The sequence below is a fragment of the Orcinus orca genome, chromosome 4 (genome assembly GCF_937001465.1).
Source record: "Orcinus orca chromosome 4, mOrcOrc1.1, whole genome shotgun sequence".
Classification (NCBI taxonomy): Eukaryota; Metazoa; Chordata; class Mammalia; order Artiodactyla; family Delphinidae; genus Orcinus; species Orcinus orca.
Genome location: NC_064562.1, coordinates 24616538 through 24644495, shown reverse-complemented (window position 1 = coordinate 24644495; position 27958 = coordinate 24616538). Strand labels below are relative to the sequence as shown.

Below are 27958 nucleotides of genomic sequence, written 5' to 3'. Positions count from 1 at the left end.
GGTGTGGGTCCCTCCCTCTCGAAGCTTGCCATCTGGTAAGGGAGATGCATAACTGCCCAGCTTAGTGTAATGTTGCTGTCTTCGTACGTGCTAGGAGCTAGAGGAACATGGGGTGATTAGAGCATAATACGGAGATTTGACCTCGATGGGGTGAAGCAGGGTGGTCAGGGAAATGTTCCCGGAAAAAGTAAAGCAGAATGGCTAGAGACCTGAAGGATAAAGAGGAGCTAAGAAGGCTTCCCTGGTGGCGCAGTGGTTGAGAGTCCGCCTGCCGATGCAGGGGACACGGGTTCGTGCCCCGGTTCGGGAGGATCCCACGTGCCACAGAGCGGCTGGGCCCGTGAGCCATGGCCGCTGAGCCTGCGCGTCCGGAGCCTGTGTTCCGCAATGGGAGAGGCCACAACAGTGAGAGGCCCGTGTACCGCAAAAAAAAAGAAAGAGGAGCTAAGAGAGTATGGGAATAAAGAGTGTCCTGATGGGGGACAGCCTGTGCAAAGATCTTGGAACAGCTGGGAGCAGAGCTAGTCCAGGAAAGGACAGAGCCAAAGCAATGAGAGCAGAAGGGTCTCCCTGGCTGAAGAGGATGGAGAAGCTAATCACAGGCATCTGCAGGTCCCCGGTGGTTTTTCATTATCCTATGAACCTTTGGAAGCCTTTATAAGTTTTTAAGTCAAGGGAAAATATTATGTGATTTGAATTTTGGAGAAGATCAGTCTAACTGCTCTGCAGAGAAGGATCAGAGCTGGGCAAGACTGATGCAGAGATCAGGTGGGAGAACATTGTTACCCCCAGGCTGCAGGTGACTCTAGCTTGGACCAGGATGGTGACGGTGGTGCCAATGGAGACAAGTGGATGTATCTAATAATAATTAGAAAATAAAATTAACACGGTGATAAATTGAAAATAGAAATTGGACATCTATAACACAGTTTTCTGATGTCTTTTCTCAGTGCAGCCTGACTCAGGATTTAATGTCTGACTGTGGAAACAAAAGTAAATTAAAACAAAAATATTACTTACTTAAAAGGTTCTCATGTATTAAAAAGTAGATGAATAATATATGTGCTTAATAATTCTATTCAGCTTAATCAATGCTTTAATATCAATATTTTGAGAAGAAACTGAAAAACAGGGCTTTGTAGGCGGCGCTAGCAAATTATGGCTCCTTTGTGGAGAAACAGTCCACCTCTGATTAGTGTCTTGGTTTATTTGGTAGAATGCTTACCTGTTAGCCTGAGACTGTGGAATTGACAGCAAATGTGACCTTCACACAGGCTTGTTAAAAACTCTACTCGAGAAATTTTATTCTGTTCAGAGAAGGACAGGGCCATTTTACTCAAGTGTGGATTAGATAACAATGAATCACGTTGTAATAATGTTGAAAGCGACATCATCAACTTGGACTCATAAAAGGGAAATTACTTCTCATAGACTACACAGATGTACAGAAGCAGCTATATATGCCAGACTTGCCTAATACCATTCAAGGTTTTGATGCTAGGTAAGCATGGTTTGCTTGTGCAAGATTCATCTTTCTTCTAACTAATATCCAAAGATTTTCCTAAGTCACGGAATTAATTTTCCAAGAAGACCTATTCATTCTGGTACAAAAATCCTTCCTTCCTTCTTTCCTCCATCTCTCCTCCCTTCTGGTTTTGAAGAGTAATCACTTTTCTTGGTAGTGATCCTTTCACATCCAAATCATCTAATCCATCAGTGTATCTATTGACTTTATTTTCAAATTCTGTCTAGAATCCAGACAGTTCTCAGTACCTCCACCATTACAGTTCTAATCCAAATCAGCATCATCTCCTTCCTATGTTATTTCAATGACTTCCTGACTACTCTTGAGGCTTTTAGCCTTGACCCTGGGGTTATATTCTCCCCACATTAGTCAGTGACCCCTTAAATGTAACCCGTATTATAACACTTCTATAAGTAAATGTCCCTGTGGCTGTCCATCTCAGAGCAAGGGCTATGTCCTTCTCACAGTCCTTGGGACACTACCTTATCTGCACTTTAGCTCTCTCTCTCTCTGACCTCATCTCCTCCTCTCCTTCTCCCCAGCCACACACTGGCCCCCTTGCCTTCTCTCAGACATTCCAAGCATCCTCCCACACAAAGGCCTCTTCAGTTGCTATTTTCAGTGCCTGAATGTTCTTCCATATATCATGATTTCTTCCTTCCCTTTATTCATGGATCAACTCAATCAATCGTCTGATCAGAGAGGCCTTTGCTGACCACCTTATCTAAAACAGCACCTCTTACATCACTCTCAATTACTTTCTCCTGCCTTTTCTTTGTTGTGCAAATCCTTCTCCTAACACATATGTGCATATTTCTTTACTTGTTTATTCTATTTCTCCTTCCACTGGAATGTAAGCTCTCAGAGTTGGGACTGTGCCTTTTGTTCAGCTCAGTATCCCTAGCATTATAATAGTGCCTCATACCAGCAGGTGCTCAGTCATATTTGGTTTAAAGGATAAATATTGTTATAATCCATGTTTTCTACAAACTGGAAAAGGTAAAGAACTGATTATCTCCTCGAGACTGTGCAAGGAACGCATTCCTGCTAACACTCTGTTTTCAGGACTTCTGATTTCCAGGACTCTAATAAAATACATTTGCATTATTTTAAGACGCTAAATTTGTGGTAATTTGTTTCAATGGCAATAGGAAATGAGTGAGCCTCATGAGCTAAGATGCAGCCTCATAATCCTTTTCAACTCAGTGCCCCTGCTGTCTGTGGAGGGGAGTTGACATATCTGGTGGTCATTAGTACTGTTTACTGCATATTTCTGGATTTCCTTTTAGGTATATGGCAGAATTGTGTGTCCATGAATTAGGTGTGGCCATGTGGCTTTCTTAGGAAGATGACTAGCAAGTAGGAGTTGCATACGTAACTTCCAGGTAAACTTTATAAGCCTTTGCACATTTTGCCATCCCCCTATTTTTCTTGTTATTGTGAGTGTAGAATCTTGATGTACTCTCTGTGAGCCTGGTTTCCTGAGGAAACCATGAGCACGTTCCCTCAGCCTACACCAGTGGACTTGTAGTGTGAATAAGAAATAAATCATTTTGTTCAAGCTGCTGAGATTCTGGGATTACTGGTAAAACAGCAAAATCTAGCCCAGTGGTGCTCAAATGTTTTGGTCTTAGGATCCTTCAGCACTCTTAAAATGTATTGAGGAACTCAGAGAACTTTTGTTTATGTGGATTATATCTTTCAATATATATCATGCTGGGAATTAAAGAGACATTCTTAAATAATTCATTTAGAAGTAACAATGTAAATATTTTTAATGAAAAAAACGATTTTTCAAATAAAACTAATTTCATGAGATGAGATATGCCTTTATACATATCTGTAAATGTTTTCAGTGTTTGGCTTAATAGAAATTGGCTGGATTCTCATATCTGCTTCCACAGCAGTAAGACTGTTGCCATTTGTGGTTGTGGTTGAAGTACATGGAGAAGATCCAGCCTCACATAGTTACAGTTGAAAGTGAAGAAGCATGTTAACATCCTTTTCAGACAGCTGTGGATATTCTCCTTTTACACCACATTAGAACTCTGTAAGTAGTAGTTTCTTAAAGGTTGATTGCAAGGTAGAACTGAAACCGTATTAATGAACTTTTTATACTGTTCTGTGAACTTCATTGGTCTATCCTGCACTTTAAATGGTTACCTCCATGATTCTTAAAAGGATCAGTTGGTCATTTGAAAAACATTGGCTCCTTGAGTTTCACAGCTCTTTTGAATGTTAACACATTTCCGTACACAATATCAAACCCAACATTCTTTAATATTGCTGCCAGAATCTGTAGCAAAGGTTTTATATATATTGAGAAACTGGTAAGACACTGTTGCCAGATACAAGTTGTCCAAAATTCTAGCATTCATTTAAATATTTGAGTTCTATGGCATATTGAGTATCAACACTGTTTTCCTTGAATTGACAAAACTGACTTTGTTCATTTTCTAGAAATACTCAATTCTGCAAATATCTAAAAAAATACCCAATCCCGAATCATTAAAGTTTGTTTGTTAATGATTCTTCCAAGTAAAAATAGTCTGTAAAGAAAAGAGAAGCTAGTTCACCTTGCAGTGCAAAGTGTCACACAAGTGCTTTTCCCAGAGATGACCATTGTGGATGGCAGCTTCTGATTTAACTCTTGATGATCCCAGCCCCTGGGGGTTCATACTCTTGTGTAATTCCCTTCTCTCAAGTGTGGGATGGGCTAAGTAATTTGCTTATAACAAATAGAATATGGCAAAAGTGAGAAGGTGCCGCTTCTGTTTTTGGATCACAAAAGACTGTGATTTCCATCTTGCTGGGCTTCTCTCTCTCTGTTTCTTCTCCAGGGCTTGCCCTCATGGAGAGGGCAACCTGGCAAGGAACGGAGAGTGGCCTCCAGACAATAACCAGTAGGGAACCGAGGTCCTCAGTCCAAAATCCCTCAAGCAGCTGAATCCTCCCAACAACCATGAGTGAGGTTGGAAGTGGATCCCTCCGCAGTTAGAGCTTGAGATGCCTGTGGCCCCAGTTGGCACCTTAATCGCAGCCTGGTAAGAAACCTGGGCCAGAGGACCCGGCGAAGCAGTCCATGAGTTCCTGACCCACAGAAACTAAGATAATAAGTGTATAGCATTTTAAGCTGCTAAATCTTAGGGTAATTTGTTACACAGCAGCAGGTAATGAATACAACTCTCTATTTCATTACATAGTAGAAATGCTTTATTTATATCTTCAGTTTCTGTCATATAGTATATTAAGGTTTATACTTAAGTGCCAAGACTTAACAGAATTACAGTTTTTTACTACTTCATCAATGATTTTCTTAAGTGAAACTGACATTTTGGTGAATGGTGGTGCGTGAAATATGCACTAGTCCAGGTTGTCTCTACTGCCTTGATTTGTTCTAAGCGCAAGTAATTTTACCCACCATTGTATCTGTACCATCAGTGCAAATGCCAACCTAGCACAGACCAACACAATGAAAAAGACAAAAAATGAAAATGATAAATAATAGAGTGAGAATTGTTTTGACTCCACAGAACTCTTGAAATGTTTCCTGGGACTTCTAGGGATCTGTGGATTATGCTTTCAGAACTTCTGATATAGACTATCCCTATTGTTACATCAGATGAATTGTTAATTACTATCCCTAGTCAATATTTTACAGCATAGTAATGTTGCCAAGAAGAAAGGCAAAGAACAGTTCTCTTCATTTAATTTTTCATTAAGTTTTTTTTTTTTTTTTTTTTTTGGGATGTGGGCCTCTCACTGTTGTGGCCTCTCCCGTTGCGGAGCACAGGCTCCGGACGTGCAGGCTCGTCGGCCATGGCTCATGGGCCCAGCCGCTCCGCGGCATGTGGGATCTTCCCGGACCGGGGCACGAACCCGTGTCCCCTGCCTCGGTAGGCGGACTCTCAACCACTGCGCCACCAGGGAAGCCCCAAGTTTTGAAATCCTCATGGAGTATATGCACGTGGTTGCCTCTGCCTATCAATTCAGGGCTGCTGAAACATTGCCTCACTTCATTGTTCACTATCCTAGTCCCAGATTATAACATAACATAACATAACAAGAAAACAGTTTTGACTCTCACTGTTACTTGCTGCTGTTGATATTGTTATCTTATTTCTTAACTATCAAGAAAGCCATTGTCCATATGTTTTTGTGTGTTCGTTCGTGGGTGTGTGTGTTTGTTTTTGCTTTTGTATGAATTCTATAAATAGAAATCTGGTACAAGTTTGAATAAGATTTACAAATATTTCCACGTACATATTTCATTTGTGTCATTATTACTAACATTGATACTGTAATGGATAATAATACTTATTTCCTTATGATAGGGAATTTAGGAAATACATGGGCAATTTAGGAAACACAATATTAATGGGCAATTTCAACCCTATAACTTGCTTTCAGAATTCTAGTTGTGGTTCTAGATAAACACCGAAGTAATTAATTTTATTGTGAAGAAAGGCACATCACAAAGGAAGCAGTATTCCGCTATCCAAAATACTGAAAAATGTAGGTTAATTTTATTTTTCAGGGTAGGTTAATTTTGCTTCTGTTGTTAAATATGCTATATAGAGTGTTAATAAAATATATTTTTTATTGGTCTGGGTTTTACATACTATCCCATATGTTTTATAGATTTTAAGTTCACATGTTATGTTTGCATGCAATATACAAATTATAAAGTAAAAGGAAAAACACATAAAGAAACACACAGGAATTACCTTGTATTTATAAATAATAGGAGTGACATGTTTCAAGTCCCTGAAGACTGATTTCGTTTTACTAAATGTGGATTCCCAGATATTACAAGCCAGTCAGCACTAGTTTAAAATGCAGGTGATATTCCCAGGTGCATCCTGCTCCAGAGAATGCCACGGTAGATTTACCTGGCTCAAAGGTCTACACAGGTGATCCTTGTCACCATGGTTGAGCTGATCCTTGTAGCTGGAATTGACACATTTTATGGCCAAAATTAATACACTGGTCAGGTCTCTGATAAGCTATAGAAATGAGACCTCTTATTATTTATTACCTCTGTCTCTATCAAAGAATCAATAAAACTCCCTGAAAGACACATGGAGAAATCTGAAAATTGGTAAATGTTTTCTGTGGCTGGCTACTACTCACCTCTTTTTTCACACTTACACCTATTGGATTCAAGATGAAATTAGTTTTGAAAATACAAGTGCTCTTCAATAGTGTAGACCCAGCATGTTCTTTGCAGGCTTCTGTGTTTCGGGGGCCAGAGAAGGGTCACTAGATATACATATATTGATAACTGTTTTATATTTAATGGCCAGGGATTCCTACTATTAAAAGCCGTGTTCTAGGCTATTACTGTCTTCATTTATTATATATAAAGCTCTATAATGTACATGGTATTTAATGTTAGATGAAACTGTGCCAGACACGTTGCATCCTCCAAGCCGAAAGCAGGAGAAGAGCACTGCAGGAGGGAGACTGGGGGCAGGATGGAGAGTGGTTAAGGGTTGCACACTTGACATGGCTTTGTCGAGTAGGTGGACTGCAAGGAGAACTTGAAAGCTGAGAAATGATTCTGAGATCGGGAAGCCATTAAGTAAAACCAAACCGATAACTGGAAGCAAGCAAAGGCATCAGGAAAGGAGAATTTCAGCCTTTTAAGTAAGAAATCTACATCTTCAGCTCTGACATTTCCTTGGACACCTTGTTCACCTGGTTTCTCAGCATCACCTCTGGCTCATCAGGTTCTAAACCAGTGGGTCTCAAACTTGAGCGAGCATCAGAATCACCTGAGGGGTGGAGGGGATTGTTAAAATGCGGGTTACTGGGCCACATGTCAGTCAGAGTGGCTGAATCAGTAGGTTTGGGATCTTGAATTTGCATCTCTCATAAATTCTCAGAACTACTGCTGCTGCTGGAACCACACTTTGAGAACCTCTGTCCTAAACTAGTATCTTCAATTCCTCTTATATCTTTCCCTCCAAGCCTCAGCTTAGAGTCATGTCCGAATCTCACCCTTATAGTCAGACAATACCCCAGGTCTATCTTTCCTGTCCTAGAAATTTCTTTCGGATTTGTTTACCTTTTCCGTCTTATAGCTACTAACCTAATCAGATACTTCTACCACTCCTACTATTACTAGCAACTACAGAACTACAATTACTACTGTTAACTTCTTTGAATACCTACTATACTCAAGAAAATATGCTAACCACTTTTAAATATATTATCTCATTAAATAATACTATTAGATAATTTTTTTATCCCCATTCGCAAGTGAAGAAATTCCTTTGCAGAAAGATTAACTTGTAGTGTTACAGAAGGGATAAAAATGAACATCTGTCTGACACCAAAACCTTTATGTCCATCCAGTATTCAGCCCTTACCTGAAGACTACTTCCTTCATGCGGTGCCTCGTGTATAATTGTCAGTGTGGTAGTGAATCCTCTCCCTTCTCTCAACTACTGATGATCCCCTCTGTGTTACAGAGATTTCATATATGATAAGGTGGCATCAAAAATCAGTACGGAAGAGAAAGATTTATCAAGAGATGTCACTGGGACAATTAAATGCCTGTATGACACAACACACAAATAAATAGCCATGGAACACAATCCTCAATGAGAAAAATAAAACTGAAAATTTTGGAAGAAAACATGACATCAAAGTACAAACTTTATAAAATTGATAAGCATAAAAACTTGTCAAAATACAACCAAAGAAATAATTTAAAAAATGAAAATTAAACCATAAATCAGGGAACTTATTCATGGTGAATTTGAACAATGAAGTATTAGTTTAGGAAATATATAATCAACTCTGTCAAATCTTCCCACTTCACAAAAGAGGAAAGACAGATGGCCAAGGTCGTTATGAAAATATGTTCAGATTTCAAAAATAATAAGGGAAATTAACATTGTATATCAGCACATTGTAAGTTCATACACATCAGATTAATATAAAGTAATGTCTGAATGTCTGCAGATGAGTCCCTGGGAATTCCTGCAGTGCATTGGTTGGTGTGTAACTTAGTTCATTTACTTTGGAGAGAAGTTTGAAACATTGACTAAAGTTAATAATGTAGGTACCTATGACTTATGAATTCTATTTCTAGGCATATCCTCTAGAACATCTCTTCAACAGAAACACAAAGATATATGTACAAGAATGTTCACCACAATGTTGGTTATGCTAGGAAAACATTGGGAACAAGCCACATGTCCTTAATAGGTTATTGGATAATTAATTTTTGTGGTCTATACAAAGAACAAAATTCCTCGGTTAAAATATACGAGGTTAACCTGTATGTGATATCATGGATCTGTCTCATAAACATAACGTCAAATAAAATTAGTACCTCACAGCATGTACAAAAATGATACTATTTTTGTAAAGTTAAAACATATAGAAACTCTATGTATTACTCATGGATACAAACATCTGAGTTAAAGTAAATATATGGACAAGAATATCCACCAATTTCAGGATGATGGTAACCTATGGGGAAGGAAGGAGGAAAAGAGGGATGGGGGTGGCCTTAATTGCATAAGTAACCTTTTATTATTATTTAGATAAAAAAATCTGAACCAAATATAGCAAAATACTAATGCTTGTTAAATTAACGAGGCAAATACTTGTGGTTTTTTGTCTTCATTTATGAAATTTTCATAATCAAAAGAACATTTTAACAAAGGCATCTATGGTTGAAAATTTTTTGAATATTCTGGTTTAATCAAAGTACAATCATTTTATTTGCTGCAAAACTTTTCAGTCATTAATATGCTAATAGACATTGTGAATTGCCAACACGGTAATGTTTTATGAAATATTTCCCAAATGTATTTGACCATGGAAGCCTTTTTTTTTTTAAAAAAAAGTAAAACATCTATTAACATCTCATGGATCTTTTGGGAAACACTGTTACATATCATAGCACTTGATTTTTCCTAATTGTTTCATGTAATTTAACTTGATTTCTATGGTTATATTTCCATCTCCTTAATGTCAGAGCCTAAGTCTTATTCCTTTTAGCTAGGCATCAAATGGACATACAAGTAATACTTTGATAGCTTGTTTGATTTTTCTGAGAGATTATTGTGCAGGTCATTATACTCAATGTAGGTTTTGGAGGCGAGGAAATAGTTAAAGTATTCCTTGCATACAGTTTTACATGGAAATAAAAACAAAACTCAAGAACACAAAGATCAACATAAAGATAACAGTACTTTTCAAACAAATGGAGAATATTGATCCCAAAACGTTGCCAGAATTGATTTCTGAACACTTTTCTTCCTTTATTTTTTATCTCATTCAACAGATATTATAAAATTAAATGAAGAGAAATGATAGCTTTGAATATATAAAAAATAGATACAATCCAATGCTTAGGAATTTTCAGAATTAAATCATCAATGATTTCTCAGGGTAAAATAACTCAATCCTTTTGAATTTATATTGAGCATAAATCCACTCACAATTTTATTAAATAATTAATTCATTTAAAGATTTGTAAATACTAGGTATGTCTTAAATTCCTTGATTCACAAAGATATAATTTTAACACAACAATAAATAAAATTGATTAAGCACAAATTCATTGACTAATACTTCTGTCCCTCACAAGAGAGTAAACCTCTCTTTTGAAGCTTTGAAGCTAGGCATTGACTTCTCCTCTCTAGCTATGAAAGTCTTAGATGTCATCTTTTCCCCATAGAAGGCTGTTTGCCTGCATTGAAAATCTATTATTTTCTGTAGCCACCTTCATTAATTATTTCAGCTAGATCTTCTGGGTAACCTGCTGCAGCTTCTGCATCAGCACTTGCTGCTTCACTTTGCACTTGGATGTTATGGAGACGGCTTCTTTCCTTAAACCTCACGAACCAACCTCTGCTGGCTTCAGACTTTTCTTCTGCAGCTTCCTCACCTCTCTCAGCCTTCAAAAATTGAAGAGAGTTAGGGACTTGCAGTGGATTAGGCCTTGGCTTAAGGGAATGTTGTGAACTGGTTTGATTTTTTTATCCAGATGACTGAAACTTTCTTCATATCAGCAATAAAGCTGTTTTGCTTTCTTATCACTGTGTGTTCACCAGAGTAGCGCTTTTAATTTCCTTCAAGAACTTTTCCTTTGCATTTATAACTTGGCAAATTATAATTTGGTGCAAGAGGCTTACCTTTCAGCCTATCTTGGCTTTCAGTATGCCTTTCCCACTAAGCTTAATCATTTCTAGCTTATGATTCAAAGTGAAAGGTGTGTGAGTCTTTCACTTGAACACTTAAAGGCCATTGTAAGATTATTAATTGGCCTAATTTCAATATTTTTTGTGTCTGAAGGAATAGGGAGGCCCCAAGAAAGAGAGAGAAAGAGATAAATGTGTATTTCTGACTGTTTCATCTACCCAACTAGGGGAATGGCTGGCCAGTAGAATAGTCAGAAGATACACACTTACTGATTAAATTCACTGTCTTATTGGGTGTGGTTTGTAGTGCCCCCAAATAATTATAATAGTAACATCAAAGATCACTGATCACAGAGCACCATAACAGTTATAATCATAATGAAAAAGTTTGAAATATTGCGAGAATTACCAAACTGTGACACAGAGACAAGAAGTGAACAAATGCTGTTGTAAAAATGGCGCTGACAGACTTGCTCAATGCAGGGTTGCCCCAAGCATGCAATTTGTAAAAAATGCAATAAAGCACAGTAAAATGAGGTATGCCTGTAGATACGTAAGATCTAGTACAAAGGAGTTAAAACTCACTGGAGTGTTTCAGAAAAGCATTTTGTAATTCTTATTCCATAACCATTACCCTTTATACCATTTTCTAGTTGGCAAAATTCTGCTGCTATTGTTTGAAGATAAAACATTGAATCTCATTCTTTTAGAATTTTTCCTTTTGGTATAATTCTTACAGCTTTAAAAGATTATTTTACGGACTGGTATAAAAGAAAATTTCTGCCCTTTGCAGAAACTAAATTTGTGTACAGTAAAACCTCATTTGAAGTACAATTCAGTATTAATATTATTTAGTTTGATTTAGAATTCTGATTTTCTTAAGAGAAACTCATATCAATACTACCAAAGTAATCTGTGTTTTCAGGTCTAATACTATATTGGAATCTAATACTGAGAACAGTTTTTAAGTGGTTTTACTAAAAAATTCTACAGGTACCCAGAAGTTTTTAGAGATGGGTTTTTCATCTTTTTTGTTATTTCAGTGTTGGAAAAATAGTGATATAAACAGTAAATGTGTATCTTCTCTAATTTTATTACATTTTAATATTGATCCGAAATGTTAATGATAAACTGATTTTATATGAAGGCAAGTGGGGAAGAGTGATGTATTGTCTGCTTTGGGTGCTTCTGGTAATATTAGTTCTTTAGCACTCTTTGTATAATGTAATCATGACTCATAGCAAAGTTACAGTTAGTAATTGTTTGAAATTTCTCTGCAGCTGAAGAAACTCATACTTAGTTTACATGCACTGCTAGACCTTCCCAGTATTTCAGCAAGATGTTCCTCTTAACTGTGTAACTCATTTGTTTCACTATCAGCTTAGATAATATGACTCATTTCCTGCAGTTAACAGGAGTTGATGGCAGGACATTAACTCACTACTTATAACTGTCTGGGTGTTAAAATGAGATCACCAGTATTCCACTTATGCTGCTATAAAACAATGAAATAATCAACCATGTTATAAATAGGGTTATATACATTATGAAGATCAAACATGTGTATTTATTTTTGTAAACAGTTTCTTGGATGAGGACACTTTTTCACATAGACCTTCATTATTTGTACAGGTGTAACTATGGACATGTATATCTTGGAGGATTAATTCTTTAAACTTGTGTCATCATCAAAGTGTCCACACCCTCCTGTTGCTCTGAGACATTTTGCCATACTCTTGAATAAAGGGCTTGCTTGAAAAAAATGGGTGTATGTATGTCAGGGTTGGGAGAAAGAATATATATACAGTCAAGGTAAACCTTGTATAGAATAGAAAATCAGAATAAATAGTATTTAGGTTATATATTTCTATAAAGTAAATTACCCTTCCACCCCCCAAAATCTTTGTGGCTTATACCAGCAAACATTTCTTATCTCACACAGTTCCTGTGGATCTAGAATTTAGGAGCAGCTTAGCTGAATGATTCTGGCTTGGGATCTCATGGGGTTACAGTCAAGATGTCAGTTGGAGTTACATTCATTTGAAAGCTTGAGTGGTGTTTAAGGATCTGCTTCTAAGATGGCTTAATCACAGGACTGGCAGCTGGTGCTGGCTCTTGGTAGGGCGTCTTAGTTCCTCATCATGTGGTCTATTCCATTAAGCTTCTCAAGTGTCCTCTTCACATTGCAAATGATTTCTCCTAGAGTGAGTGATACGAATAGCTTTATGAACTAACCTTGAAAATCACACACTATCATTTCAGAATATCTTATTGGATACACAGGTCAGCCCTGATCAGTGTGGGAGAGAACTCTGTGAGTGTGTCAATACCAGAAGGTGATGAGCATTGGAGAGCACCTTAGAGGCTGGCTAGCTACTACAGGTAGGGAGGAAAAGAAAGAGCAACTGTAATTTGAAAGAAACACTATATCTTGACTCTGTTTCAGGACAGTGAGGCTCTCAATCACTTAAAATAATTTCTGACTGATTTCTTCGAGGCAAAGTAGCACAAAGTTTTTTGATATTACTGTTTATACATAACACTTCTGTTAATGCCAGTGACTCTGCGAGTCAGGTCATACAGATAATTTTCATTTTATAGTGTAGGAACTCTGGCACATCAAGAAGGTGGCAGAGTTATAATTAGAGAAGTAAGGTCTACAATTCCTGTCTTTTAACTTTGGGTCATGATCATGGCTTCCTGCCAGGCCAGAAGTACCCTGAGAGAGTCCCCAAATGCTTATTGCTGAAATCTGTCAGTGTATTATGCGTCCATCTCTAGCCATTTTTCTATGACACTGTAATTCAGAGATGTCAGTTTGTTGTATATATCCCACTGGTAATTGTACATGCTCATAGATTTTAAGACTGTTGTGATACCTTCTGATGATGAACTAAAGACAGTGAGTGCTTTACCTCTACAAGCATATAACTTTGCAAACATCAAAAAATGGTAAAAGGAAGTGCATCCTTCTAACCAAGACTAGCTATAAAACTCGACTTTCAACATGGAAACCAGGATAGAACAGTGAAGCGTTATCAGCACTATTAAGGTGGATTAGGAGAGAGGAGTGGGTGGGGAACCTTTTTTTTTTTTTTTTTTTGAATTATGGCCCAGGGTGTTGTTCTTACATCCTTTTCAATGGAAACAATCTCTACCATCACCACAGGGTGAACTGTTAAATTAAATGACAAGATCAACTTGAGATGTTTTGAAGAAGAGATGTTAAGGTCCATTCAGATGCTCACTGTCTTTGAGGCCAAGACATTTTTATAAACATGCATTGTTTCTGATGGATGGCTAATTAGATTGAAAGAAAAACAAGGATGCAGCTGGTATCTTTCTGTACCATGAGATCACATTTCCTGGTGTATTACTACCTGGTTCCAAGAAGCCAACTGGCTAGTGTTATCAGCTGCATAGATCAGATACTTTTGTATTTAATTAGGCTAAGTGTCTGATTTATGACACCTGAATCATAAGGTCAGTAAGGTCATTCAACTCAAAGAGACCAATACCCAACGTGAATAGTCTGTTACTGTCTGCTGCCTGACACTCAGGATAATTTGATAGACCCAGTGACTATTGTTAGAATAAAAATGCTGTTCTACAGTATATAGCATTGCTTTGCATGTTTACATTTTTTATATAAATCTATTTATACCATTGTATTTTTTCTTGAATTAGTTTTGTTCATTTCCATATTAGATTTTTGAGATTTATCCATGTTTAGTCTTGTAATTCTAGTTCTTTCATTTTAACTCCTGTAATTCTAGTTCTTTCATTTTAACTCCTGTTCTTTCATTTTAACTCCTTTCATTTTAACTCTTTCATTTTAACTCAAATGACAAGGCAAAATAAATGTAGACACAACAGAAATGAAACTATAAACTTTCAAAATACCAATAAACTTGAAAATCTTAAAAAAAAATATGCTGTTCTATTTGTAGACCTCAGTTTCTGGCCTCTTACAAAAACCAAGAAAATTGAAAAATAGTTTTCATATAGGCTTGTAGTAGGAGGAATGGAGATTTTTTTGGACAGCTGTAGAATTTATGTCCTGGGCCTGTTGTGCAGAGGGTGGAAGGTGGGGATAGTGAGGGTTATGCTGCATTTCGGGGGGTCCAGTCATATATAAACTAGCTGGAGAATGGAATTCTCTGCTCAGATTCCTGGAATGGTGATTTGAGGAAAGTTTAATAAAGGACCATTTACAAAGATGTGGTCAGGGTTTAGGGAAAATAAAGGAACATGGTTCCGCGCTATGGCAATTTTAGCAGCAGGCCTTTAGGGGCAGAGGGAGGGAAAGGTGGGGAATCCAGAGTGAAGTAAGTCATTTGACAGGAACTGTGGTATCAACAGAGGGATACAGCAGACCAGTAGTGACCTGACTGAGGGACCCAGGAAAATAAATACACTGACCTTGCTCTCCCGTTGACCCCTAATCTCTAGCTAGTGCCAGACCTGACTGGAAACCCATTGATGCTGTTCGTACAGGCCAGACTCTAGAGCATAGAGCAAGATAGAAAGGTGTTGGGCGTGGAACCGGAAGCACCAAAGGAAGATATCAAGCACAAGGGCATGTCTGTAATTGGCAGAAATCAGAACAAAATATATACTCTTATTCCTGACTGCACTGAAACTAAACCACTAAAACATCGTGTGGTCATCTCTAGAGCCTGATTGCCTGGGTTTGAATGCTAGCTCCAACAATAACTTTCTGGACTTCCTCTGTCAAAGAGCTAGTCATGGTTCTGAGCCCATCAGGTTGTTGTGAGGGATCAATAAGGTATGCAGTACACTTTGACCAGTGCCTGCCACAGAGTAAGTATGATATGTCGTTGCTACTATTATTTACTTGAATCCCATGTAGTATTGTGTAGTTGCGTTGCTCTGTTTTAGGACAAATAATGTGCATTGAGTTAAGCTGGATTCCTGTTGTTATTATTTTTCAATATTCCTTGGTGTTTGGCTGTAACCTGGGATTAAACATGCAGGTTGCAGTAATTGAATGTAGATCCTTAGGAACCCCACTTCCAACCAAAGGAGGCGGGGAACATTTCCCTTAATATCCTTGTGAGAACCGGGAACTGTGGTGAATTTCTTTACTGCAGATGATGAATGACTGGGTTGACCCCTTGTGAATTAAATTTGTGATGGAAAAGTTCAGTCAACTGTTCCTGCTTCCCCCAATAAATGAATCCCATTAGGAATTCCTTTAAAAAGCATTTTCAATGTGCTTACTGCACAGCATGCTAGAGATGAAAATGAATATTTGACTTGGAACCGTGCCTTTTCTTGAGATTTATTATCAAATTAAGCAATTTCCCAATAAAACAGGCATTTAAATTTTCTCAGGAAACAAGAAACAGCAGTGATAATATTAAAAACTAGCATTTGTAAGTCACACTACAGTTTACAAAGGGCCTTCACATTTACCGGCTCCGTGGTTTTCTAGCTTTGTTTTAGCGGTGGAACCCTTTGAACATCATGCAATCTCGAGCACGTGAAAATGGAGCTTTCTGGGCAACCCCCTTTCCCCCACTCTGAGATAACATCGATAGTGGAGGACAGTGTGAAAGCTACTTTATTAGTCTGTTTCTGGATTCCCTCCCTTCCTTGGGTTCAGGGCTCAGTCATCCCACTGCATTTTGGGGTTCTATTCCAAATGCAGAGTGCTGGATCTCAAGACAGTCTTCCCTGACAGTGTGGAGGGAGCCACTTAATGAGGGCTTTGAGAACAGACGGAGACACTGACGAGCATCAAGTGGACCCTTCGCACCTCGTTTTTAATGCCCCATCGTGATTGTGTCTGAAACTTATCATAGCGTCTATGACCAAGCGTTAGTGGAGTTTGGGATTTTAAGCTCCCCCAATCCCACCTTATATCATTCATGCAAGTGAAAATGGGTAGATAGCTCTTCTTCGTCAGCAGACCCCATGCAGTCTCCTAAGCTATAAAGTTTCAAGATGCCAGAGTAATATGGCATAACTAATTCTTGTTTTTACTTCCATGTAGTAAGATCTTTACCCATACAATATTTAAAATAATCTCAAGGGGTGTGTGTGTGTGTGTGTGTGTGTGTGTGTGTGTGCGTGCGTGCACATTTTTGCTGTTTCTCTCTCTCTCTACCTACCCTACCTATTTATTAAAGGCTTGTGTGTCAGCCTCTGAGTTCTCTGTACCATTTCTTTTGTTTCTTTTTTTAATTTTTAAAAAATATTTATTTATTTGCTTGCACCAGGTCTTAGTTGTGGCAGACGAGCTCCTTAGTTGTGGCTCTCGGACTCCTTAGTTGCAGTTCCACAACTCCTTAGTTGTGGCATGCGAACTCTTAGTTGTAGCATGTATGTGGGATCTAGTTCCCTGACCAGGGATCGAAACTGGGCCCCCTGTATTGGGAGCGCAGAGTCTTATCCACTGTGCCACCAGGGAAGTCCCTGTACCATTTCTTTTAAAACTCACATTATTATGATTGTGATAAGGAAACTGTGGCTGGCTTAAGTAGTTTAGGTCATGTCTTAGAATCTGCCTGTAGCCCATGGTCTTAACTGCCATACTAAATCATTTGTACAAGCTTGACACAGTTCAGCTCCAAAATTGACAAGAACGACACTAACAGCAACATAAAGTTGAAATACCAAGAATCATGGTAAATTTATGGTAAAAAGAAAGGACAGCACACATTTTAATCAGATTATTATAAATTCTAACTACATCTTTGGTTAGAAGTTTAGGGAAGAATTTGGTCATGTCTATTCTCTTGTGATTGGTGAGCTATGTGACCAAGGAATTGGCCTCTAAGTGCCTTCTGGGGAAAGGATAAAGGAAGATTGAGATATTGCTTAGGAGAAACCATATGAGAGCTGCGAAGGAAGGGACACTTTCCAGGCTTGGTCATTCTTTGCCTGTACCTTCATGAAGATCTATTCCAGGCAATGAAGAATTTCCAGGAAGGTAGCATTATTCCACTCCTCTTACATTTTCATATGCTTGAGAGTTACACTTGGTTGATTCCTGCTTATCATTCAAATCTCAGATCAAACATTGTCTACTTGGAGATGGATATTTTCCCACGCACCTCCCCTTGCTAACCAGCCTCATCTCCAGAGTCACAATCCCATGACTATTAAAATAAAAATTATTGCCTAAAATTATCTCTTTCATTTTTGAATAAAATTATCTTTTATTTTCCCTTGTCTACTTCTCCCAGCTAGAATATAAACTCCACAGAACAAGAATCTTGTCTTTGGCCCCTTCTGTATCTTCAGAATCTAGACCAGTACCTGGCACATAGAAGGCAGTGTATAAATATTTGCTCATTAAATTAATATTCTGAAGTTCTTGAAGTACTCTGTAATATGAAGAATTTCAGCCATATACCATTTTAAATCAGGTTTATAGAGTTATTAATGAGAATTTAAAATTCTTAAAATATGAATAAAATTAAAGAGCTGCATACATAATTTTAAATTCAGTGTGACTTTGTAGAAGCTTGATAGAGAAAAGCTTGTAAAGATGTCAGATATTACATGTGGTTGCTATAGTGGCGGATTGTGAGTAATTTTCTTGTATTTATGTAACAGTATAATGAGCACAAAAATTTTATAAGGAAATATAGAACAATAAAGGACTGGAAAAAATCTAAGTAGATCAACAATAATTTTCCAATTATTGTTTCCAATGCCATAGTTTTACTTTCAGACGTATTTTCCAATTACATATTAGAGACTCTGCCTAGAGAGTTGTGACAATAACGATGATGGTGATGATGATTATGACGGTGATGAGACATTAAGAAAGCAAGAATGGAACAGAAAATTCGGGGGAAGTGGAGATATGAGAATCATTTACCATTTTTTTGTTTTTGCATAAACCTGTACAAGCATGACTAGTAATGTTCATATTATCAGTCTTTTCTTGATCTTTTAGAAGGTGGGGTATAGAGAAAGGCATAGAATGTCAACCAAGATGATCTGAAAATGTGTTATGTGGACAAATGGCAAGTCATTTGTGACTTGATTTATTACTGAAGTTTAATAGTATCTTGAGTTCACAGTGGGTGTACAGATGGCATCACAATCTTTGGCCTGACTTACAAGCCAGCCAGCTGGACTGTATGTCAATGGGGGCAGGAGATGTGTCTTTTCAGACACCTTGTATCCCCAGGGCTTAGTGTGGTACCAGGTACCTAAAAGGTCCTCAAATGTTCTTTTAGTAAAGTCAATATACAAGCTATGGTATTTTTAAAATAATGTTAAATACATGGAACCAAGCGTTATTTCTTCTGTTATATTATGATATTCTTATGCCAAAGTTCATATTACTCTGCTGTTTTTGAGGAAGAAGTTGCCTAACGGGTGACTGAATCTTCTATTTCACCTGGAGTCAAGTGAATGCGTTAGGGTCTTATAAATGGCTATGTCATATCAAGTTGCATCAACTTGAATGTACACATATGGAAATGATCTCCATGTTTTGCTAGAGTATTATAAAAAAAAGTACAAAAATTTAAAAATCTATTTCAGTAGTGGCTTTAAACCTCATCCTAAATATTATAGGTAGGGGATGGAAAGGTAATTCTTTTACTCTGACGAATTCTATCTCCAGTTATGAAAATATATCCAAATATTCCTTTTAAATCTATGCTATAGTGGCAATTGTTATAAACTTTCCATTTTTTAAAAGCATTTGTTCTCAACTTGAGCTGCATATTAATATCACCTGGGGAAGCATTAAAAAAAAATACTGTTGCTTGGTTCCCAGCCTATGCATTCTGATTTAATTGATCTGGGGGCAGAATGGGCATTCAAGTATTTAAAAGCTTCAAAGGTGTTTTTAATATGCAACCAAGGTTGAGATCCACTGATTAAACTGTTAACAACCTTATCTACTTAGACTATGGTATTGTTTTCCAGGCAAACTAACAAACTGACTTTTGTTAGCTCAGAATCTATAGCTGGTACTAAGTGGTCCACAGAAAAGCTCCTTCCAAACAATGTCTATAGAGTATTTCTAGATGATAAAAAGTTTTCCCTTTTAGATGGACTGTCACACAGATCATTTGCTTTCATGTTAGGGTTATTGTAAAGGGTGATTCGATGGATTCCCGCTCTTAATAATTCTTTTTTTTTTAAGTTCTTTTTAGGATTTTGTCCTGATCTGTACCTCATTGAGGTTACCCTTAATGTTCCCCTTTTTAGAAATACATTAGAGAGAACTAGTACTTTGAAGATTGTATTCTTTGACTCAAATTTTAGGATAAAATTGAAAAATGAACTTATGAGTTAAAGTAGGAATAGCATATTGAACTAGCCAAAATGTATCCTCTGGAGCTCATAAAGAGTGAAGAAATTTGAAAATTTTAATACAGCTCTGCTTTATATAGGAATAGAAAATGAAATAAGATCTGTCTCATTTCCCAGGATCTCAGAAACCCAAGTCATGTTCAATTTGGAACTGACAAGTCTATCTGAAGGAATCATTAGTTTAGAAAATTTGGGGGGGAAGATATCCATTGTTTTCAATTTTAAGTTTCCTTTAGTTTGATGGCTTAAAAACATTCTTTAGATATTGATTTAGTAGTGAATTATTGAGTGGAGACTTAAGGGATTTCATGCTTTCACTGCTCATAAACTAATGCATTTTTAAATTTAAAATATAGCTCTTGGGCTTCCCTGGTGGCACAGTGGTTGAGAGTCCGCCTGCCGATGCAGGGGACATGGGTTCACGCCCCGGTCCGGGAAGATCCCACATGCCGCGGAGCGGCTGGGCCCGTGAGTCATGGCCGCTGGGCCTGCGTGTCCGGAGCTTGTGCTCCGCAACGGGAGATGCCACAACAGTGAGAGGCCCGCGTACAGCAAAAAAAAAAAAAAAAAAAAAGCTCTTGAGGAAACTCAGATAATCTTTCAACATATTGCCAAGAAAGCACAAGACATGTGTAAATAATAGAAGCTCTAAACGTGGGATAAATGAAAATAAGGCATAATATCGAAGGTCTGTTACTCAATGTGGAGTTGGTGAGAATTCACTAGAGTCTTACATTACAAAATAGGCCCAACTCATTTACATCTGAAGTACATAGAATCACTTTAAGTTAGTTTGTCCTTATACAGGTTTTCTAGCTGTGGGCAAAAGGGGAGGAGGGAAGCTGTTTAATTTTTTTATTGTGTGCTTGCCAAATACAATGAGATCAACATGTGAATTAAGTATGTGTTTGTTCTTTATTATTGCTACAATAACTGCTTTTTGAGTAAGTGAAATAGAAATCAGGTAACCTATTTAAGTTAACTAAGAGAGCATTTGCAAACTTAGTAATTCTTCTGAGGGGGCCATGGGCTAATGAAGAGCCATTCTTTGGTCAGTGAGCTAGTGATAGGTGTGGCAATCTATATTGGATTAATCATGGTTGTTATTGTGTACCCAGACTGATTGGGATGGACCGCTAGAGGAGATAACGGCAGAGTGGCAGTTCATTAGCCTATATAGACTAATGAAGCATCTGATTAGATGCTTACTAGGAAATACCTTGATGTGATTATGCGTCCAGAGTGATTCCATGAGCCCACAAATTGGATTATCTGGATCTTAAATTCTCATAAAAAAAAAATGGGGTTTGAAGAGTTAGCTTGGTCTCAAAGTATTTCTCAGTGAGATCCTTTTCCAGAGCTGCAGTTGGCCGTCCGCATCTGTGGGTTCTGCATCTTGTAGGACCGACCGTACTCTGCCATTTTATGTAAGGGACTTGAACACCCACAGATTTTGGTATCTGTCGGGGTGCCTGGAGCCAATCCCCTGAATAGTGAGGGATGACTGTATTCATAGTTATTTTATTTATTTATTTATTTATTTTAATTTTTTTATTTTTTTTTGCTGTACGCGGGTCTCTCACTGTTGTGGCCTCTCCCGTTGTGGAGCACAGGCTCCGGACGCGCAGGCTCAGCGGCCATGGCTCACGGGCCCAGCCGCTCCGCGGCACGTGGGATCCTCCCGGACCGGGGCACGAACCCGCGTCCCCTGCATCGGCAGGCAGACTCTCAACCACTGCGCCACCAGGGAAGCCCCATAGTTATTTTTAAGTTGCCTGCTTTTATTGTTTTTAGGAACTATAAACTGATTCTGGTGGAGGCTTTGTGGCACAACCTAAACTCGTTGACCATGCTGAGACTTAGGAAGGAGTGCCCTTAGGGTCTTAATTATTTATAGCAGCGTTTCTCAACCATGCATTATTAACATTTGCACCAAATTAGTCTTTGTTTTGAGGAGCTGCCTTGTACATTGTAAAATGATTAACAGCGTCCCTGACCTCTACCCATTTAGATGCCAAAAGCAAACCTTCTCCCCCTCCTCCTTAATTGTGACAACCAAGGATGTCTCTAGACTTTACCAAATGTCCCGTTTGGCAAGATTGCTCTTGGTTAAAAACTACTGGTTGATAGGGTAAAGAAATTTTATTAAATATTTTACTAATCACAACTATGACCATCACTGTGTTACAGTGGTTGTCAAAGAACACTTGTACTGGGTGAAATTAAACAGGCAAGAAAGAATTTAATAAAGACTAAGGCAACAGGGAAGAGAAATTGAACTCAACTCCATTGAAACAAAAGGCTGGAGAGCTTTTCAGCACTGTGGTGAGCTAGCGGAAAAGTACTGGAGGACATTAGGGGGCGGGTGGTCCATGTGCAATTGATGAGGCCATCTGGGTTTACTAACTGATGCTTATGGAGGTTAGGCTCCTAGCTTCCCACAGAGATTGAGTGATAGGGGTGCTTTCTCAATTGCATTTCAGAAGGATGATCCCCAGGTCCTTGAAAAAGACATTCCTGGGTTGTAAAACTGGCAAGAACCTGGGAGACGTTTTACACATCAAAGAGGTAGAGAAAGAATTTACAATTACACGTTTTCTAAAGTAAATAGTCTAAGGAAAGAGAGGTCAGGGGCCTATCATCAGAAAGAAACCGTCTGAAGTTTAGGCAAGCTGAGGACAGCGTGAAGGCCTTCTTGGTCAGCGTTATGATAAGCTTGTATACTTAGTGTGCATCTAGGGTGTGACATTACTGTCAGGGGTTGGGTTGGGATTTGTGCACCCATCACACGCTCCCAGTAAAGGACGTCTGTGGAAGGGTCTGGTGTTGGTGCTTCATGGCCCTCAGCCTATTCCTACTTCAGTTTCCGTATCTTCAGCTTATAGAACTGATAGCTCACAGCCAGAGCTCCATCAGCTCCGAATTTGAGCTGCCAGTGCTCTCAGCACATGATGATCGTACATTTTCCAAACTGAGATCTATTTTAAATAGCTCTAAACATGGATTAAAAGAACAGGGCGGGCGCTATCTTCTTTACCTTTCATTCCTAAGGCCTGACAAATAGTAAGCATCTAATAGATGTTTGCTTCGTTCACCAGTGGCTTCTGGGTCTCTGTTTTCATGAATGTTCAGCTGTGTCAGAGTTATCTTGACTCTTACCTGGGAAGTTCACAGGAAAGCAGACACAGTGTTCTTCTACCTGGGGGATGATTTCTGAATTTCTCCTCAAGAGGTATTGGGGCAGAGCAGATACAGCATGGTCTGGGTTTCCGTGACTGATTTCAATGAGCAGTTCATTCCACAGCAACTTAATCAGCTAGCACTGAGCATTTAGCATCAGGAAGGTACTGTGCTAAGGACTTGGAAGAAGAAGACAAAACTCCATACCCATCCTGAAGGAGCTCACTGTTTCAGAGGAGTCTGACTATACTCATGGCTACAAATGTATAATTGATCGGGTGTAAGGCTATGGGGAATATAGAAAAAATAAGATTAATTTATCCGGAGACATTATGAAAGACATTATAGAAGCAGGATCATGGAAGGTGAGATTAGAATGCTGGTCAGAATTTCAAGAGAACAACGTATATGAACAAGGTCAGCCAAAGCAGAGGGGAGAAGCAGTGGTTTCTTATGTCACTAGTCAATAAGGGATAAATGGTATTATTCCTTCTCGCCCCACTGCCCTCCAACAGACTTTGTTGGATCTCCCTTCTCTGCCACTGGGGAATACCTCAGGAAGATTTCAGATCTTTCCAGAAATAATATTAGAACAATCATTGGCTATTAGAACTGTCATTCTCTGATATTAAAAATATAGTACAATCACATATCATAACTTTCACCTCTAATCCAATTTAAGGCATCACTCTATCTTTCCAGCTCAGTCCTGACACAAAAATTCCCCAGACCAACAGTAGGGAAGGAGGGATGGACGAATTATCTATTTTTTTCCCTCTCTTCCTCCATTTTGTTCTTATACTATTTTTTTCCCCAAAGCTCTTCAGTCTATAGGTCCTCCAGGATTGGGATGGGAGTAGGAAATAGAAGTAAAGGAACAAGTTCTCTCCTGTCTGGGGCTCTTATAATCCGGCACAGTGCCCTGTATTTCAGATGCCCAATCACCAGCTCTTTCTGTAATGGGATGCTTCTTGAATACACTCTGAAAGTGGGGAGGTGAAAATCCCAACCCTGTCCTCTGCTAACAAGTTCTTTAAAAGCACCATTACCTAATTAACTTTACACAGCCTGGTGACAGGTGACAAAGAAGGTAAGGCCATGTTTAGATTTATCTCAGCATGTCTGGGTAGGAGTGTCTGGCACCTCTGTTCAGAATGTGTGAACATTTATCACCTGCTGTCCTCAGTTTTAGAACCTCAGCCAAGACTCTAAGACAACTGAAACCTCCCATTAAATATCCTGCTACTTTTAAATTCGTAGAATATTTACTGTTTATAGAACATGTATACATTGATGGCAACAAGCTGCATTAGACAAGCCTGGGATTTGGAACTAGACTCATCTAACATCAAAACAAACTTTGGCATTCATTTTAAACTACGGGAATATTAGTTCCTTTATCTGCAAAATGGGGGAGATAGAACGCACTTTTCAGTATTACTGCATGCAGCACAGTGCCTGGTAGGCAGTAGGATATCAAAAATAAAAAGAAAAATTTTTGTCAACATCTTCCCTATTTGATCCTAATGGCAACTCTGAGTAGGTATTGCAAGAATTGTTTGGGAAACAAATAGAATGTCTGGGCACAAGAGAATTATTGCACTTGGGTGAAAGACTGATTTTGAGGATCTTGAAGATCATATTAAAAGGTTTCAACTTTCTTTGCTACCCAATCAAAACTTAGAAAGGAGAATTTAAAATATAGCACCATGACTCCAAGTCACTCATGCTTGAACCTCAAATCCATCTTGCTGTCCACCTCTCCTCCTTTTCTCTAACAAGGACCTACAACTGGCCGATTTGCAGTAGCTATAAGATTGTTAGTATTAATAGCCAATATTTATTGAGCACTTTATATGTATCAGGCACTGGGCTAAGCAGTTTAATTACATTGTTGCATTTTGTTTATTAATAACATTTCACAATGTTATTCCATGGATGAGGAAATTTTGAGTTGGGAAAAGTGAACAGTGCAATGCAATGGAAGTCTCACCTCCAGTCAGTGATGGGGCTGGGACCTGAACTCTGTAGTCCAACACCAAAGCCTGTGGACCTGCTGCCTCCCTGCCGTTTCCTAGACATACCCACAAAACCTTTCCTAGTCACTGAGGAAAGAGCTTTAAAGACAACAGAGTGATCACCGTTTTTTAATTTTTAAAAATTCTATTCACATATGTAATTTTCCATATTTAAATAGTTTTCAATTTTTAATACTCTTTTATTCTATTCTTTTTTTTTTTTTGGCCTGATATTTTTGCTGTTCTCCATCTTCAACACAAATCACCATACTAACTGCTTCTAAAAGCATGGTAATTCTTGATGGTATCCTAATATTTATCCTTCCAAGTTTCTGTTTCATATGGTACTATAATGATATAATAATATATATGTTTATATATAAACATATAAATGTTTATATGATCTGTAATCATTTATATGTATATTTGTAATCACTTATATTGCAGATAATTATGTTTTGCACATTTTCCTGTCCCTTCCTTTTCTGATTCAACAATACAGTATGGTGTAGGGGAGAGAAACCATCTTAGGTTCATTGTCTGGGCTTCTCTAAATTAGACTGAGAAAACAACATATTAACAACAGAAAAACAAAACAAAACAAAAATGGTTCTGAAGAACCTAGGGGCAGGACAGGAATAAAGATGCAGACGTAGAGAATGGACTTGAGGACACGGGGAGGGGGAAGGGGAAGCTGTGACAAAGTGAGAGAGTGGCATGGACATATATACACTACCAAATGTAAAACAGATAGCTAGTGGGAAGCAGCCACATAGCACAGGGAGATCAGCTCAGTGCTTTGTGACCACCTAGAGGGGTGGGATAGGGAGGGTGGGAGTGACACACAAGAGGGAGGAGATATGGGGATATATGTATACATATAGCTGATTCACTTCCTTATAAAGCAGAAACTAACACACCATTGTAAAGCAATTATACTCCAATAAAGATGTAAAAGAAATAAATAAAACAAACAAACAAAAACACAAAAACAGAAAAACAGTTTATTAACACATTCTGTACACTTCATACGGGAGAAAACTTAGTGATGAGTAACTCAAAGGGGTTGTTAGAATTTGGACTTAGATGGCATCCTATCAAAGAACATTAATTTTGTAGAAAAGGGAGAAGACAAAGGAAAAGGACTTTGAACTTCTAGGGGAGGCAAATTGAGGGAAGACAAATTTTAGGGGAAACTAGTGGTAGATAAGGCCAGTTAGTAAGGTTTCTTTGTGTAGACCCTTTCTCAATGCCATCTGGTCTCCAGCGATAAAATTATTATTCCGTTCCTGGTGTGAGAAGTAGAGAGGGGTCATCTTCACAAGAGGAGTACATGTGCTGCCTCCAGGTAGATAAGGGGAAGGCAGAGAGTTTCTCTTGGCCTTCAGCTCAAAATAATCTGTACGCAAAGTGGCATATTATGGGGTGGCATGTTCTGCTACCCTTCAGTGGAAATGCTTCCAGGTCAACTGGTAAGCCTCTAATTCACTCTCTTTAATAGCTGAATAACATTCCATTGTGTGATATGTCATCATCCATTCAACCATTTCCCTATATATGGGCATTCACTTAACAAGGCTTTGTTTCTGTTTCTGTGTTTATTTTTGGTCAAAATGAACAGAAGAGCAATAATCATCCCGTACATAAGTGTTAATGAGTTGGGGCTTTTATTCTACGGAGCATATTCTCAGGAGTGGGAAAAGTAAATGCATTTATAATTCTAATAGATGTTGCTATATCACTTTCCAAAAAGGCTGTAACACTTTGCACTCCCAGAAATATAGTAGAGGGCCTTTTTCTCCCACATCCTTGCCATTATTTGGTGTTAGAGCTATTTTTTCTAATCTTTGGAAGTTTATTAGGTGTAAAGTGATATTTCATTGTGCTTCATTTACGTTTCCCCGACTATTGGTAGAATTAAACATTTTTCCTTTGTGAACTGCCTTTTCACTGTCCTTTGCCCTTATTTCTATTCAGCTGTTTTTTTCTATTAATTTTAATACTTTTTAATACATTTGTAGATATTAATTAATAGATAATTAATCCTTTGACCTACCATTTGCTTGGCATTTTTCTATTGACTTGTTTGCCTCAGAAAAGGTTTCATATAATCAGATATACATAATTTGTGGGATTCCAATTTTATCTAGTTTTTTTTGTCGCTTGACCATATATGCTGTCACCTAACTTTTTTTACAATTAAGTTTATAATTAATCAGGAATTTGTTTTTTGCAATGATACAAAATAGGGATAAATCATTACATTTTTTAGATAGCTAATTGTGCCAACATTTATTTAATAATCTGTTCTTTCTCTACTAATTATATATAGCAAGATCCATTTCTAGACTCTCTTTCATTCCATTGATCTAGTTTATTTCTATACCAGTACATACTGAATATGGTAATAATACATTGGCTTTATCATAAGTTTTTAAGAACCTGCTCACTGTTCTTCTATTACATGATTTCATTAGCTGTTTTTGGATACCTATTCCTCCCATAATTTCCAAATTATTTTATTCAATTCTACTAAAATTCCTGTTGAGATTCTATTTGTAATTCCATTAAATGTATGTGCTAATTTAGGGGAAAATTGTCATTTTTATGATATTATGTCTTCCCACCCAAGGACCTTCCTACTTGGTTCAGATCTTGTTAATAACTTTTAATACAATTGTATGTTTTTCTTCATATATCATATGTCTTATGCCATTTTTATTAATTTGCTTAGTATTTTGTAATGTTTATATGTATTATAA

At 37.9% G+C, this 27958-nt stretch overlaps 1 protein-coding gene across 10 annotated transcripts in view; it reads left to right on the top strand.

Annotated features, from left to right (window-relative positions):
• INPP4B (inositol polyphosphate-4-phosphatase type II B) overlaps positions 1–27958 on the top strand; it is a 725833-nt gene that overhangs the window by 277744 nt on the left and 420131 nt on the right. Inside the window, exon 1 of one of the 10 annotated variants that reach the window (XM_049709520.1) lies at positions 12969–13071. The exons of the other annotated variants lie outside the window; for them this stretch is intronic. The gene's annotated coding sequence lies outside the window, so the exon portion shown is untranslated. Of the gene's footprint in view, positions 1–12968; positions 13072–27958 lie in introns of those variants that run through there. 10 annotated transcript variants of the gene reach the window in all.